At 30.5% G+C, this 15,050-nt stretch overlaps 1 long non-coding RNA gene across 2 annotated transcripts in view; it reads left to right on the top strand.

The window, feature by feature from the left end:
- LOC119599541 overlaps window positions 1–15,050 on the top strand; it is a 196,038-nt gene that overhangs the window by 95,826 nt on the left and 85,162 nt on the right. For both annotated transcript variants that reach the window (XR_005231080.1, XR_005231079.1), the window contains exon 5: window positions 5,861–5,891. This is a non-coding gene — a long non-coding RNA (uncharacterized LOC119599541). The remainder of the gene's footprint in view (window positions 1–5,860; window positions 5,892–15,050) is intronic.

Genomic DNA, 15,050 nt, shown 5'->3' with positions numbered 1-15,050 from the left:
TTCATGTAAAGTATGTAAGTTATTCATTCATTCATTGTATTGTATTGTTAAGCTGTCGGACACATTTAAATGCAATTTAATGCAATTTATTGCATGCCAAGTAAAACATATATTTATTTTTACATACACACATATACACACACACATATAGACATAGAATGTATACATACAACCTCAACTTCTAGTATGGTTGGAAAAGTTTTTCAAAACAGTTAGCACTAGATTAGGATTAACATTTTCCTTATGAACTCCATCAAAAACTTTCAATATTTGCAATTTTACAAAATCTATAGAAAAAATTGCTCTAATCTATATAACTTTTCTATAGAAAAAGTTGCTCTAGTTTAGGCAACTTTTCTATAGAAAAAGTTGCTCTAGTTTTGACAACTTTTCTCTAGAAAAAGTTGCTCTAGTTTTGACAACTTTTCTCTAGAAAAAGTTGCTCTAGTCTAGACAACTTTACTATAGAAAAAATTGCTCTAATCTAGACAATTTTACTATAGAAAAAGTTGCTCTAGTCTGGACAACTTTAAAATAGAAAAAGTTGCTCGAGTCTAGAGAACTTTTCTCTAGAAAAAGTTGCTCTAGTCTGGACAACTTTTCAATAGAAAAAGTTGCTCTAGTCTAGACAACTTTTTTATAGAAAATTTTGCGCTAGTCTAGACAACTTTTCTATAGAAAATGCTGCTCTAGTCTAGACAACTTTTCTATAGAAAATGCTGCTCTAGTCTAGACAACTTTTCTATAGAAAAAGTAACTCTAGTCTAAACAACTTTTCTATAGAAAAAGTAACTCTAGTCTAAACAACTTTTCTATAGAAAAAGTAGCTCTAGTCTAGACAACTTTTCTATAGAAAAAGTAGCTCTAGTCTAGACAACTTTTCTATAGAAAAAGTAGCTCTAGTCTAGACAACTTTTCTATAGAAAAAGTAGCTTTAGTCTAGACAACTTTTCTATAGAAAAAGTAGCTCTAGTCTAGACAACTTTTCTATAGAAAAAGTAGCTCTAGTCTAGACAACTTTTCTATAGAAAAAGTTGCTCTAGTCTAGACAACTTTTCTATAGAAGAAGTTGCTCTAGTCTAGACAACTTTTCTATAGAAGAAGTTGCTCTAGTCTAGACAACTTTTCTATAGAAAAAGTTGCTCTAGTCTAGACAACTTTTCTATGGAAAAAGTTGCTCTAGTCTAGACAACTTTTCTATAGAAAAAGTTGCTCTAGTCTAGACAACTTTTCTATAGAAAAAGTTGCTCTAGTCTAGACAACTTTTCTATAGAAAAAGTTGCTCTAGTCTAGACAACTTTTCTATAGAAAAAGTTGCTCTAGTCTAGCCAACTTTTCTATAGAAAAAGTTGTTCTAGTCTAGCCAACTTTTCTATAGAAAAAGTTGTTCTAGTCTAGACCAGTTTTCTATAGAAAAAGTTGCTCTAGTCTAGACCAGTTTTCTATAGAAACAGTTGCTCTAGTCTATGTAGATATTCTGTAGAAAAAGTTGCTCCAATCTTAACCACTTTTCAAAATTTATTAAAATGTTGTTCTAGTTTTGGGAAATTTTTTACAGATAAACTTCTTTATAGAAAAAGTGATGCTAGTCCAGATTATGATGTTTACTTGGACTTGAAAAACTACCCTAATGTAAATATGTTTGTAAACTGCATAAAAATGGTATGTTTTATGGTCACATAGTACTTGTTTGTATGTATATATGTTATGTTTGTATTTGCTAATAGATATCAGTATGTATTGACTGCATGATTACACTTGTATACATATAACGTTTTAAATTACGTTATACATTTATACCTTTGTATTTACTCTGCTTTATGTAGGTATCATTTATATTTTTGCTGATTTCAAGATGAAACTTTAATATTAATTGAGCTTATTGTTAATTGAAACCAAGTACGATATGGTTTCTGTTTTTTTTTTGCATTTTTATTGCAAATACATGCGTTTATATACACACAAAGTATAAAAAAATACATACATAGGTATGTATTTATGTATTACAAACGGAAATACAATTTACTTCCGCTTTGTTGCTCATTGGCTTTTCTGTAAATATTAATATTACTGAATGTTTTTTTTTTGTTTTGGTTTTTGAAAACCATTTAAAACTATTTTAAACTACACACATACATGACATTTGTAATTATAATTTGCTCAATATACAAAATTTTCTTAGGAAAATCTAATTTAAATAAATGAAGAAACTAACATCTACTAATAATAAAGAATTTAAGAGTGGCTATTAGATAACAAAACCAAACTGCTGTTACGTACAAATAAAATTTTTACAAATAAATTAATGAATAATAGAACATTTATGTTTGTTTAAATGATTTTAATGCAATAAATACATTTCTGTGGCTTACGTTTTTTTTGCATTATTGTTTTATCTGTGGTACACACGAAAAAAAAAGTGCAATATCAACTATTGGTTTAAATAGCCGATCACATTTAAATACTATTAATGGTTTCTGCTTTAATGAATTGTAATAAATTTTTCAATTTTATACATTATAGTAGATACAATTCATAAAAATAAATGAGCTATAATTTAGCCGTGTTTAATTGTTTCCATTTGTTTCCACTTCAACAGCCTCTTTCCAATTTATGCTTATTTTGTTAAATGTGGAATAATAAGTTTTAATAAGTTTTTGTTTTTATTGCAATTTATTAATTTAACATGTTGTGATATGGCGCCAATTTTATTGAAACATGTTAAACGCATTTAAGTAGTTCAGCACTGATACGCATTTGACAACTTTGTAAACTAAAAAAATTTAAATCATTAATTGAAAAAACAAATTTGTTTAAATAACTTTGAGTTAAATAAGAGATTTTAAATACCTATGTACTGATTGTATTTATTTCAAATTATTTTCTATAATATTTAGAGCAATGATGATTTATTTTAATTAAAAAGCATTAGCGTACTTTTATTAATGTCGTTCAGACTTTGTTGAGCTTTCAAAGGATTTGAAAAATATGCTAAATGTAGCGTTATTATGAGACATGTTTGTATATCGTTTCTAAAGAAGATAATTTGCAAAGAATTTTAGATCAATTAGCAGCCTTTGAAACAGATTACTCGAGTGCATAGACAGTCGTCAAGTAAACGAGACAGAGGACCGTCGACACTTTACGCCCATTTTATTTGCAGATTATGATTTACGTGATATGAGAAATCTCTGTTGATCAAAGTTTAAACTAAAATTAGCATTAAGCTTAATAAATATAACTAAAGTATTTGCATTGACCACGCCCACTTTTAAAATTTTGAAAAATATACCACAATATTCAACTATTGCCATGAAAGTTGTAAATATTATTTTATATATCAAACGGTTCTACTAAATTAATAACAAAACAAGTAAAAAAGTATAGACGGGCTTGCCCGCCCATATGATACCCTACACCAGTTGTGAATATTAAATATAATTTATTTCATAATAAAGCTTGAATATTACCTTGAATATTGCCTTGATTCCGATTTATTTATGCAATTTATTGACGAAAAACTTATTTTCTAAAAGAGGCTTTATATGCGGGATAGAAGCAAATGTGGACCGATCCCGATATAATGGGCTGGATAGATTTGTATTTATATAATATTTGTCTGTGCTAAATTTCATTGCAATAACAGTGCTAATTAATGAATTGCGGATATTCAAATCACTTTCTGAAGGTGGCTTTGTATGGGGGCTGGGGTCAAATGTAGTCCAATCATTTCGAAATTCGGCAAGGTCATCAAGGCTTGTATAAAACTTAGTTGTGCGAACTTTTATATTATACATAATTATAAGCTTAAAAGCCCCTTTCGGGGGGTTCAGTTGTATGGGAGCTAGGTGAAATAATGGACCGATTTTAACCATTTTCAATAGGCTTCGACCTTGGGTCAAAACAAACGTGTATATTTCATCAAATTATCTTGAAAATTGCGACCTGTACTTTGAAAACAACGTTTACATGGACACACGGACGGACGGGCATCGTTAAATCGACTCAGAAAGTGATTCTGAGTCGATCGGTATACTTTAAGGTGGGTATAGTACTAATATTTTAATGCGTTACAAACATCAGCACAAACACATAATACCCTTACCACTATGTAGGGTATAATAATAGCAAAAAGTGGGCGAAATTATTGGTTATGGGCATGGTTATCACCAAAGTATAACGTTATCACAATAATTGTATTAGTTTATCACATACATTTTAATAAAAACTTTGTAAAATTGACTCAAATTTCTTATAAAATTTTAATACAAAAGTAGGCGTGCCCTTATTATAACTACGCCTACGGTTCTATATTGAAGACTCAGAAACAGAAATATACCACCGTTTACCTAATCATAACACAAGCTTCCAGGCAGAAGTCCGAGCAATAACGGAATGTGTAAATTGGATTAGATTAATTATGGCGTCCACAGCCCTTAATATATTTACCGACTGCCAGAAGGCAATTAGGACGATATCAGGCGATAGAATTAAACGCGGTGTTGGATTCTAGGAAAGCTTTTTAACTGAAGACACTCCCAGAGGTAAGGTTTACATCATATGGGTACCAGGCCACTCGGGAGTAGTCGGCAACGAAAGGCGAATGTAATAATAGGTTTAAAGGGAAGAAAGCTGGAGGTAGATAACCTGACAAATGCAGAACCTTTCGACGCAACAAAAGCTGAATTAAAAATATGGGTGAGAGAATCCCATAAGGCCTCTTGGAATAATGAAACGGTGGGTAGAACCACAGGGATCTTATGGGATGACTCTGATGAGAACAAGACGAGCAATCTGAGCAAGTCTGAAGTTAGTATAATAGTACGTATTCTGAGTGGACACACAGGATTACGAGCATATATATACAAAATTGCTCGTGCGGATTCAGACGAATGCAGAGAGGACATGTGGAGAGGACAGTGAAACTGTGGAGCACTTTCTTTGCTACTGTCAGGTATTCGTCGAAGTTAGATCCAAGTACCTTGAAAGTGCTGTTATTCCGGAAATAATGATTATCTCCAATTCGAAAGTTTTGGTCCATTCGTCAAGAATGACTTCTCCTAAAAGTTCTTCTTTAGACCAGCTTTTAGGGGAGTTATATAGCTAGTAAAGTTCTTGACTTCTCGTAATGGATTTGTATATTTCCATGCATTAAAGCCTTTGTACTACATATCTGTCTTTTTGTAACCCATGGATTACAAATTAACTTTCTCTTAGAATTAGTGGTAACCATAAATGATAAGTTAATTATCCAGTTTCCTGGGCCCGCTGGAATATTTAATGTAGTTTTAGCAGACTGCATCATATATTGTCTTAGGACTTACGGATCGATATGTTCGGCATTACCGCGATGAATTATATTATCATATATCTTGATCAATATAATCTTTAGAGGGCCTTTTATTGCAATTTGGGTCAATTATAGACCAATTTTACCCTACACGACTATAGTGGGCAGGTTATTATGCGTTTGTGCTTATGTTCATAACTCCCAAAAATATTGATCCTATACCCACATTAAAGTGTACCAATTGGCTCAGAATCACTTTGTGATTTGTTGTAGCTATGTCCGTCCATACGTCTGTCTATCTGTCTGTCTGTCTGCGTGTCCATGTAAACTTTGTGCGCACTCTGCAGGTCGCTATTTCAAGATAATTTGATTAAATTTGGCACTTACTCTTCTTTTGATCCAAGGACGAAGCCTATTGCATATGGTCAAAATCTGTTCATTATATCGTATAGCCCCCATAGAACCATAAATTCTTAATTTTTTTTTATAAATTGTTAATTATATGTTAGTGTTAGTAAATATCAATTTATAGTATTTTAATAACCTGAATAAAACTTTTTATTTTTACAGATATGAGTGCTTATTTGCAAAAACCAAAAGAGTGAGTATCTTAATTCGATTTTATTTATGTCATATTAGATCTTTTGTGTCGTTTTCGGAATGAAATTTAGATAATCGCAAAACTACTCCCTTGTAAACATTAATGTAGTCTTTGATCCATTTAGTAGTTCGATCTATATGTAACAATGTTGCTCATGTTGCTCTATATGTAACCATGTTGAGGATCATGTAATCCCATAATTTTAGCAAGGGAGTTATCTTGGGACTATTCTGATGTAATGCATTGATGAATTACGTGGTCCTAACCTAGGATATCTCAATGTTAAGTGGAGTAAATATTTCCATATAATTTGATCAGTTCTTAAAGCAGTCCTAGTCGCTTGAGGAGTACTCTTTACATTAGTGTGTGGAGTAGTCTCAATTTTTGCAGGAAAAATATATCTTGAAATAATTTTTTATTGTTATACTAATAAAATAAATTTTTCATACATAATTGAAACGCATTGGTAAGACGATCTTTATAACAAACTGTTTTCATAAGTATAAAAATTACTAACAAAATTTTTTGCTCTTCTTTTTTCCTTATTTAACTTCAAATATTTTCATGTGAACATTATTTTCTTTTCTTTAATTTTGATAAAAACTAAATGCAAATAAGATGTTATATTTGTCATGTTTCTACAGTTGTTTTTGCTGCTATTGCAACATTACGCCAGGATACAAATCATACATGAACGAATAACTGAAATTCCTGTAAATAATAAGTAGTAAAAAAAAGAAATTTTTGTACAAGTTCTCATAGTATGTTTAAGAAATTATATGCAAATATTATTCTTGGAATTCGGTTCAAGGAGAAATTGAAAAAAACACATACATACATATGAACGTAGAAACAACTTTCGTGCATTCATGAATTAATGTGATGTCGTAGTAAGTTATAGTTAGAGTTGCCATAGTAAACTTTATGAGATTTAGTATTTCAAAATGAAAATTCTTACAGTTAAAGAGAAATAAATGTGCCAATTTCTAATGGTTTTCTAAAACCATTTCTTTGTGGCATTTCCTTTTTGAAATTAGATTAAACTGGCAACACTAGCATTAGTTTGAAAATGTCTGTATATGAGTAGTAAAGAATGAATGAATACATTTTATACATACTACGAGTATAGTACATTTTACGTAGATTGATATGACTGAAAATATGTTGTATATTTTTTTTACACACATGTGTCACTTAACTGACAATATTGATGATGTTTCATTATCATAGACTTTTCAGTTTGTTTTCCAGTATTTTTTGCCCCCTTCCAATATTTAAATGTAAATATGCGTGAATTTTCTTGACATTTTTGTTTTACTTTCTGTCAATATAAGCAGTACACACATTTTTATTTTTACAAGTGTTGAAATTCTTATTTACACGCACACATACTTACTTCATTCTATATAGTATATTCAATATACATACATGTATCTGTGTAAAAGATGACACAGACACTCTAAGTATGTTTGTAATGTTTAAGGTATTATAATAACTTTAAATAAATTCTTTAGAACCCTTGACTTAACAACTATAGACTTTGTCATTCAATCCATTTCAGATTGATAAATGTTTACTTTCCTTAGAATTTCTACTGTTTTTCTTTTTATTTCACTTTGAGTAGATTTTCATTTTATTCATACATTCAATCGTGTGTATTTATATATGCAAATCGTAAGAGTCAATAATGTCAACCTGACTATGTCTACATATGAATTTATTAATGTATGGTATGAATTTTACCTTTTGTACACTCAAGAAAAATACAATACAACTAATATAAATGTCAAAATAAATACAAGAATTAAAAAAAAAACTTGAAAATGTCAATGTTTTAAGGCCCCATTTAGTACATGTCATTCAACATTGATCAGGTATATAGTTCCATTGTAGTAGCGTAGGTCAAAAACACATTTGTTTGAAAGAGCCTTTAACAATATTTACGGTCAATTCTTTCGCACTCCGATTCCAATGTAATAAACGATTATAAATTATTTTTAAGTAACATCTGCCTGAGATCATCCACCAGGACAGGGAACTTTAAAGGTATTGTTTCGTATAAACAACTCCGACAATAACTGTTATGGTCTGACATGAAATCATAAAGATCCCTGTAAGTATGCCTTGAAGAAGGATTATGTTCTAGTTCAGTTGTAGTTCAGTTCTAGTTTAGTTCTAGTTCAGTTCTAGTTCAGTTCTAGTTCAGTTCTAGTTCAGCTCTAGTTCAGTTCTAGTTCAGTTCTAGTTCAGTTCTAGTTCAGTTCTAGTTCAGTTCTAGTTCAGTTCTAGTTCAGTTCTAGTTCAGTTCTTGTTCAGTTCTAGTTCAGTTCTAGTTCAGTTCTAGTTCAGTTCTAGTTCAGTTGTAGTTCAGTTCTAGTTCAGTTCTAGTTCAGTTCTAGTTCAGTTCTAGTTCAGTTCTAGTTCAGTTCTAGTTCAGTTCTAGTTCAGTTCTAGTTCAGTTCTAGTTCAGTTCTAGTTCAGTTCTAGTTCAGTTCTAGTTCAGTTCTAGTTCAGTTCTAGTTCAGTTCTAGTTCAGTTCTAGTTCAGTTCTAGTTCTAGTTCAGTTCTAGTTCAGTTCTAGTTCAGTTCTAGTTCAGTTCTAGTTCAGTTCTAGTTCAGTTCTAGTTCAGTTCTAGTTCAGTTCTAGTTCAGTTCTAGTTCAGTTCTAGTTCAGTTCTAGTTCAGTTCTAGTTCAGTTCTAGTTCAGTTCTAGTTCAGTTCTAGTTCAGTTCTAGTTCAGTTCTACAATTCTAGTTCAGTTCTAGTTCAGTTCTAGTTCAGTTCTAGTTCAGTTCTAGTTCAGTTCTAGTTCAGTTCTAGTTCAGTTCTAGTTCAGTTCTAGTTCAGTTCTAGTTCAGTTCTAGTTCAGTTCTAGTTCAGTTCTAGTTCAGTTCTAGTTCAGTTCTAGTTCAGTTCTAGTTCAGTTCTAGTTCAGTTCTAGTTCAGTTCTAGTTCAGTTCTAGTTCAGTTCTAGTTCAGTTCTAGTTCAGTTCTAGTTCAGTTCTAGTTCAGTTCTAGTTCAGTTCTAGTTCAGTTCTAGTTCAGTTCTAGTTCAGTTCTAGTTCAGTTCTAGTTCAGTTCTAGTTCAGTTCTAGTTCAGTTCGAGTTCAATTCTAGTTCAGTTCCCTTTCAATTCTAGTTCAGTTCAGTTCTAGTTCAGTTCTAGTTCAATTCTAGTTCAGTTCTAGTTCAGTTCTAGTTCAGTTCTAGTTCAGTTCTAGTTTAGTTCTGGTTTAGTTCTAGTTTAGTTCTAGTTCATTTATAGATTTTAATTCGGAATGTCCTATCAAAACTTTGTACAGGTACGACCTGTATATAATACATGTGTTATCACAAAGTCGGTCTAGCCAATTTTTAGGATGGTTCCTTTAATTTATTGAGCCTGGTACTCGACAATGCGACTTTCTACCTTTGGTGCAACTAATAACCAATAGGACCCTGTTTTATAAGTCTATTTAACAGAATATACCAGGAGTCAATTGCAGTAGGATTTGACTATCAGTTTTACATTTCTTAGGGATATAAGGCTTAAAAATAAGGTCAAGGTGTGTGCATTTCCTTGACTAATCCAAAAGCTTACAATGCATTCGAGATGTAATAACGCAGCGATAAAGGTTGAAGTGTCTTCTGTTGTAAATTATTGGGATTGTCCAACGAAAATCCATACAGAACGCTCTTTTCTTCGAGATGTATTGGACCCATTCATCCTGAAATGAATGTGATTGCTGAAGATGATTTTTCATTGGAAATGTAATGTTTCTGACATTTGCATGCAAAATGGTGACGATATGACTTTCAAAATAATGCTAGGAATAGCTTAATGAAATGCCCTATATACATACATGCATATTAATTTCATCCTTTTGTCAATTAATATTCAATTATAAACTTGCTAATCTAGCAAAATTATTTTTTCTAATTATTTATTAATATAATAAAATTTTCAATGATTTATTAATTCACCTTTTGGACCGTAAGCATTATCATAGACATCTTCATCTGTTAACATATATATTCTTTTATATTTCACCTTAATTTGTGTTGACTCCATGATGAATTCTCTGTGATTTATCTTTTCAAAGTTTATTGTTTGTTTTCAACGCTAAAGTGTTTCTAAATGACACATCAAATAAATCCCTAAAATACAATCTGTATTTCAAAATCCCTTAACAAGTGTGACTAGAAAAATATTTATTTACCATTTTTTTTTTGCTGCTCCCCAGTAGGAACTCTAGCTCACCTTACAATATTTTTTTATGTCAAGTTTTTCTTTATAGTAATGGTTGAATGTTTAGGGCGGAGATACCTTTATGCTTTTTTTCAGCGCTAGGGTCATCAAAAAAGTAAAGAAGAAATAAAAAAGTAACAGCCAGAGAGTGAAATCATAAAGAATATGTTTTTTTTATACAGAAAAAAAGAATAAAAGTACTATATATTGTTTATATGATTACATACATATATCATGTCAGATTTATATAACAAAAATGTTGTTGTTGTTTCTTTGTTATTTTTGTTATATTGTTGTCTTTCTTTGGTTGTATTTTTGTAATTGTTTGTTTTGGGTTGTAAATTGTTTATAACATATTTTTCATTTGTTTTATCATAATGGCTTTATGACACATATTTTATTGTTACATTTTTATTAACAGTGTGTTGGTAATAAAAATAAAATTTCAAAGAAATTATTTTATTTATTTGTACTTTACAATACAGAAAATTGTTTGTGGCATTTCGCTTATTATGTCTTGTTTAGTGGCGACTTTAAGATCTAGATTAAAAATTTTGCTAAAAATAATAAATTTAAGTTTCCAAATCAATTTAAAACGTTTGTATTCAAAACCCTTATAAAACATTTTAATCTCCAAATTAATATGTATATGATCTTATGTTATGTGTAACAAATTGTTATTATAACACAAAACTTTTTATATATAAACACGTGTTGTTTCTAATAAACGCACAATTATTACTGAATTTATGTCCACAGTTTAGTTATTTACCTATAATAAATAGTGGCAACAAATTAATTAAAAAAAAACTAATTATTAAACAATTTTCAATAAAAAAATGTAATAGAAAACTGTGTCTTAAGTACCTGTCCATTTGCGATAATAGGCTTAAAAATCTGAAACATGCGAACTACTCATGAAATCAAATAAAATTATCCTGAAAATATGCTACGGACTCGTAAACTTTGTGCAAGTTAACACGCAAACCAAGAGAGAACTTAATAATAACTTTTACTGTGATATTATTTTATTAAAACAAAAAAAAAAAATAATAATAAATAATCCATGTATAATAATAAAAATCATTATTAAACATTAACATGAATATTAAAGAAAAGTAAATAATAAACAATAATGCTTTAATTTGTTGTTGGTATTAGTAAATTACCGTCATAATAAATATACATTTACAAAGAAACATATGCATGTGGAACACATACACATGTATACGTAAACTCAAATATAGTTATACTTACTTCCTTTTTTATACCCGACATTGTTCGAAATATTTTTAATTTCAAGCTAAATATTACTTAGTAGAGGTCCGACAGACCTCGTTGCATCGAATGATTATGCAATTGTGGGGTTAACTTCCTCGAATTCTCTTCATGTAATAGCAGGTACATTTGCTCACACTCAGAAAACCTTCAGATAACATTAACAGAATGGCTATCGATTGGTACTCTCAGGGCCAGAGACGTATTGGTAGACCTGCCCATACATGGAGAAGACAGCTCGACCATGAAATTATATCTTCAGGTTATAGTTGTATTGAGATAAGGCGTAACGTAACGGGAAAGATAACTGGAAGAGTTTTGTTGCGGCCTTATGTTCCTTATAGGAATTACAGGAAATAATCTATATACATTTGCTCCTTCGATTACGATTATTTCTGAGTGACCTTTTACCCGTAATATAAAAAGCTTAATTCTTGAAGAGTATCTGGTTAAAGAACTCCTACAGTCCAAATTTATCACATGATATCTCCCTATACTAACCCTAGTTGGTAGCTATTCTATTTATATCTACAGTTATTAGTTTTTTTGTCCAGATTATCTACTAATCTATAGAATAGTCTGCGCAGAGACAAACAATCCGTTGCCAATAGTGAGCTTACCACGTTTGTTAGCATTGAGACAACGGATGTGTATAAAATTTAGATTTCGACAATGAATTGTTACAATGTTGACAACGTTGCGTTGTCAACATAACATAGTGTTGTCGTATGTATATACTCTGACAACGGATGTTATTGAAAAATTATAAACTCTTTGGTGTTAATTTGGTACCAGGCGTGTATATTTCCTCCTGTGTAGTATATAAATACGTACGACATAGTGTTGTCGTACGTATTTATATACTTTGACAACGGATGGTATTGAAAAATTATAAACAGTTTGGTGTCAATTGGGTATCAGGCGTGTATATTTCTTTTTCCCTCTGTGTATTGACAAGGCTATAGAATGGTCGATTGATTAATATATGGGCTTGTATTCTGTATAGTATGTTAAGTATTCTACTGACGGGTCTATTGGCTAATATATTGACTGATTTACTGACTACGCTATTAACAAGTTTACGGTATATTCGGTTTAGCCGAATGATAGACATACAATCAAACAAACAAACTTTCAAACAGATTAATAATGCAATATGTACCTAAGAATCAAATATGTATGTATGTATTTGTGTATAATTTTATTTAATATCCGTCAACATTAAATACAACACGCATTAGCTTAATTAATAATTGTTTCATATTTAACCCTAAATTTAACATTATGAAAGCAACAGCAAATTTACATACACATAGAAAAATTTTATTCACCCTTACATTCCAACAGTTTTAAAGGAAGTCAACACATTACTTGGCTTCTTCATATTCACAACTTCAGGTTTCTTGAAGTATTTTAAATTTTTGTATCATTTGACATATATCACAAAGTATTTTAATAACACATACTACCTGTGCTTATAACCTACAAAGGTACAATTAACTTCCTACTAGGACATCCACTAAGACAAAGAAAACTCTCCGAATTACCGGGTTAGAACAGTATGACAAACACATGCATATAAAAACAAACAATGGGTGTTAATGTTGTCATAAAAACTAGAATAAAAACAACAACAAAAAACAGCAATAACCCGATACTTTATAACTTCTGGTACTCTACTCCTACGAGTATTATTTACTTCTACAGCTACTGCTACAGTAAAATTAACTTTAACTCTGCCTCTTTCTCTTTCACACATACCCATAGAAACAATCACAAATGTATAAGGCGTATCAAAAAAAAAAAGAGAAATAAAATAAATGACATTAACAACTGTCAAATTATTTTAACACGCCATAACGACATCATAAATGTTTTAAACTAAAAAAACCGTAGTAATACAAAATATAGGGTAGTAATGACAAAAGTCTTTGACAAAATAAAAAAGTAAAACCCACAAAATTTATAAATATGTAAATAAAATTTTCCTTTATTAATATATAGTCGTTAAAGTCATGTACATTTGCATACATATGTATATTTCATCAAGGTTCTGTTGAAAATTGGCCATAATTTCAACAGTCTCAAAAACAGTAAACTAATCTGCTAAGTGTGGGAGAGGTCATTGGTTTTTGTGATTGCGTGTGTTCAAAATAAACAAATTAAAATTAGCATATTTTTTAGGATTTCTAATGCAAAACATACTCAGCTAAAAAAACTACGAAATCGGAGTGCTTCCAAAAGTATTACATTATCACTACTATTGTCATAAAGAACAAACATATAAAATAAAAAAAAAGAAAAATCTTAATCTTCATTTCAAGTGTAAAGTTTTTCATTGTGACTGTTTTTGTTAACGACATCTGTACGTATACGTGTTAATGATTTATTGATATTACAAATATTAAGTATACGCCTAATTTAGATAAGCATCACACGTAAATCATTGAAACTTAATGTTTTTTGCGGTTTTGATCTTGAAGATGAAGTTTTTTTTTTTTTTTTTATTTTACAATTTTTGTTCTTTATGTTAAGAGCTACAACATTTCCTCAGAGCAAACCTGAGAAAATAACTGAGGGGGAATGAGTTGGTATATGATGCATAATAAATGAAGGTGTATTCGGATCTCGTCCATTCGTATACTTAGAATTAATATGTCGAAAGATTTTCTCAATGAATGTGTCGGATATGTGAGACGAGTGCTGGGTTGAATGGTGATGGATGTATCTTATACAAGTGACATCAGTGAATTTCCCTTCCTTGTCAGGGTATGTTCAGGGTTTACTCTGTTAATATTAGACTAACTACAGGGCGTTCTCTTTAGGGCTTATTTGGTGGATTCACATTTCAAACCAATCGTCTACAGCTGCTGTTTCCGAATCAACGCAGACCATCCCATTGTGTGTTTGTAAACGGTAATAATGTTTCAATGTGATCAAATTTTAAATAGCTTGAGTACTTGAGCAAAATGCTTGTAAATTGACCAGCGCAACCATGTACAAAAATTGCACCCGAGTTCTTTGCAAGATAGCGAGGCGGGTGAGTCGTCTAACAGCTCATAAGGTGTTCACTTAAAGCACTTCAACCAGATTTATGCAGCATCACCTTAACGTCATAAATAGATGGCTTTTGCTGTCGATTCGAATGGTTGGCGGTGTTTTACATCAGATCTCTTACACTTTGGGTTATAGTATTGGATCAGTATGATATAAAATATACCAAACGATTCAGGCTCACTATCTTTGTAAATATAATTAAAATCTTTCCTTCTGCAAATCTGTCTTTCTATCCGTCCTTAGTTATGTCAGTCTTGTAGTAAACGAGCGATATGCATAAATGCTAAAACAAACTGTTTAGACATTTTATTTGAAACTTTAAATGATTTGTAAATTTTAACTATTTGTTTAAAACTCCTGCGTGTGTAAGTATTTATATTATAGGATTTACAAAAGTACTTATTTAAAATATATAAATCAGTTTTATAACTTATTAGCACAATTATGTCTACATAATTTAATTGTATGACAAAAATGTTTTAAATATTTAAACACAACAGCAACACAGAAAATAAATAAATATTCGTACATGTTATTAAAAGTATAATACGTTTCTCTAAATATATGTATGTATTTACTTACTTATGTATGTATAT

The sequence above is a fragment of the Lucilia sericata genome, unplaced genomic scaffold (assembly GCF_015586225.1).
Source record: "Lucilia sericata isolate MDLA Ls3-8-SP2 unplaced genomic scaffold, ASM1558622v1 Contig000080F_arrow, whole genome shotgun sequence".
Lineage (NCBI taxonomy): Eukaryota > Metazoa > Arthropoda > Insecta > Diptera > Calliphoridae > Lucilia > Lucilia sericata.
Note: the sequence above shows the minus strand (reverse complement) of the source record. Positions and strands in the feature narration are given on the sequence as shown.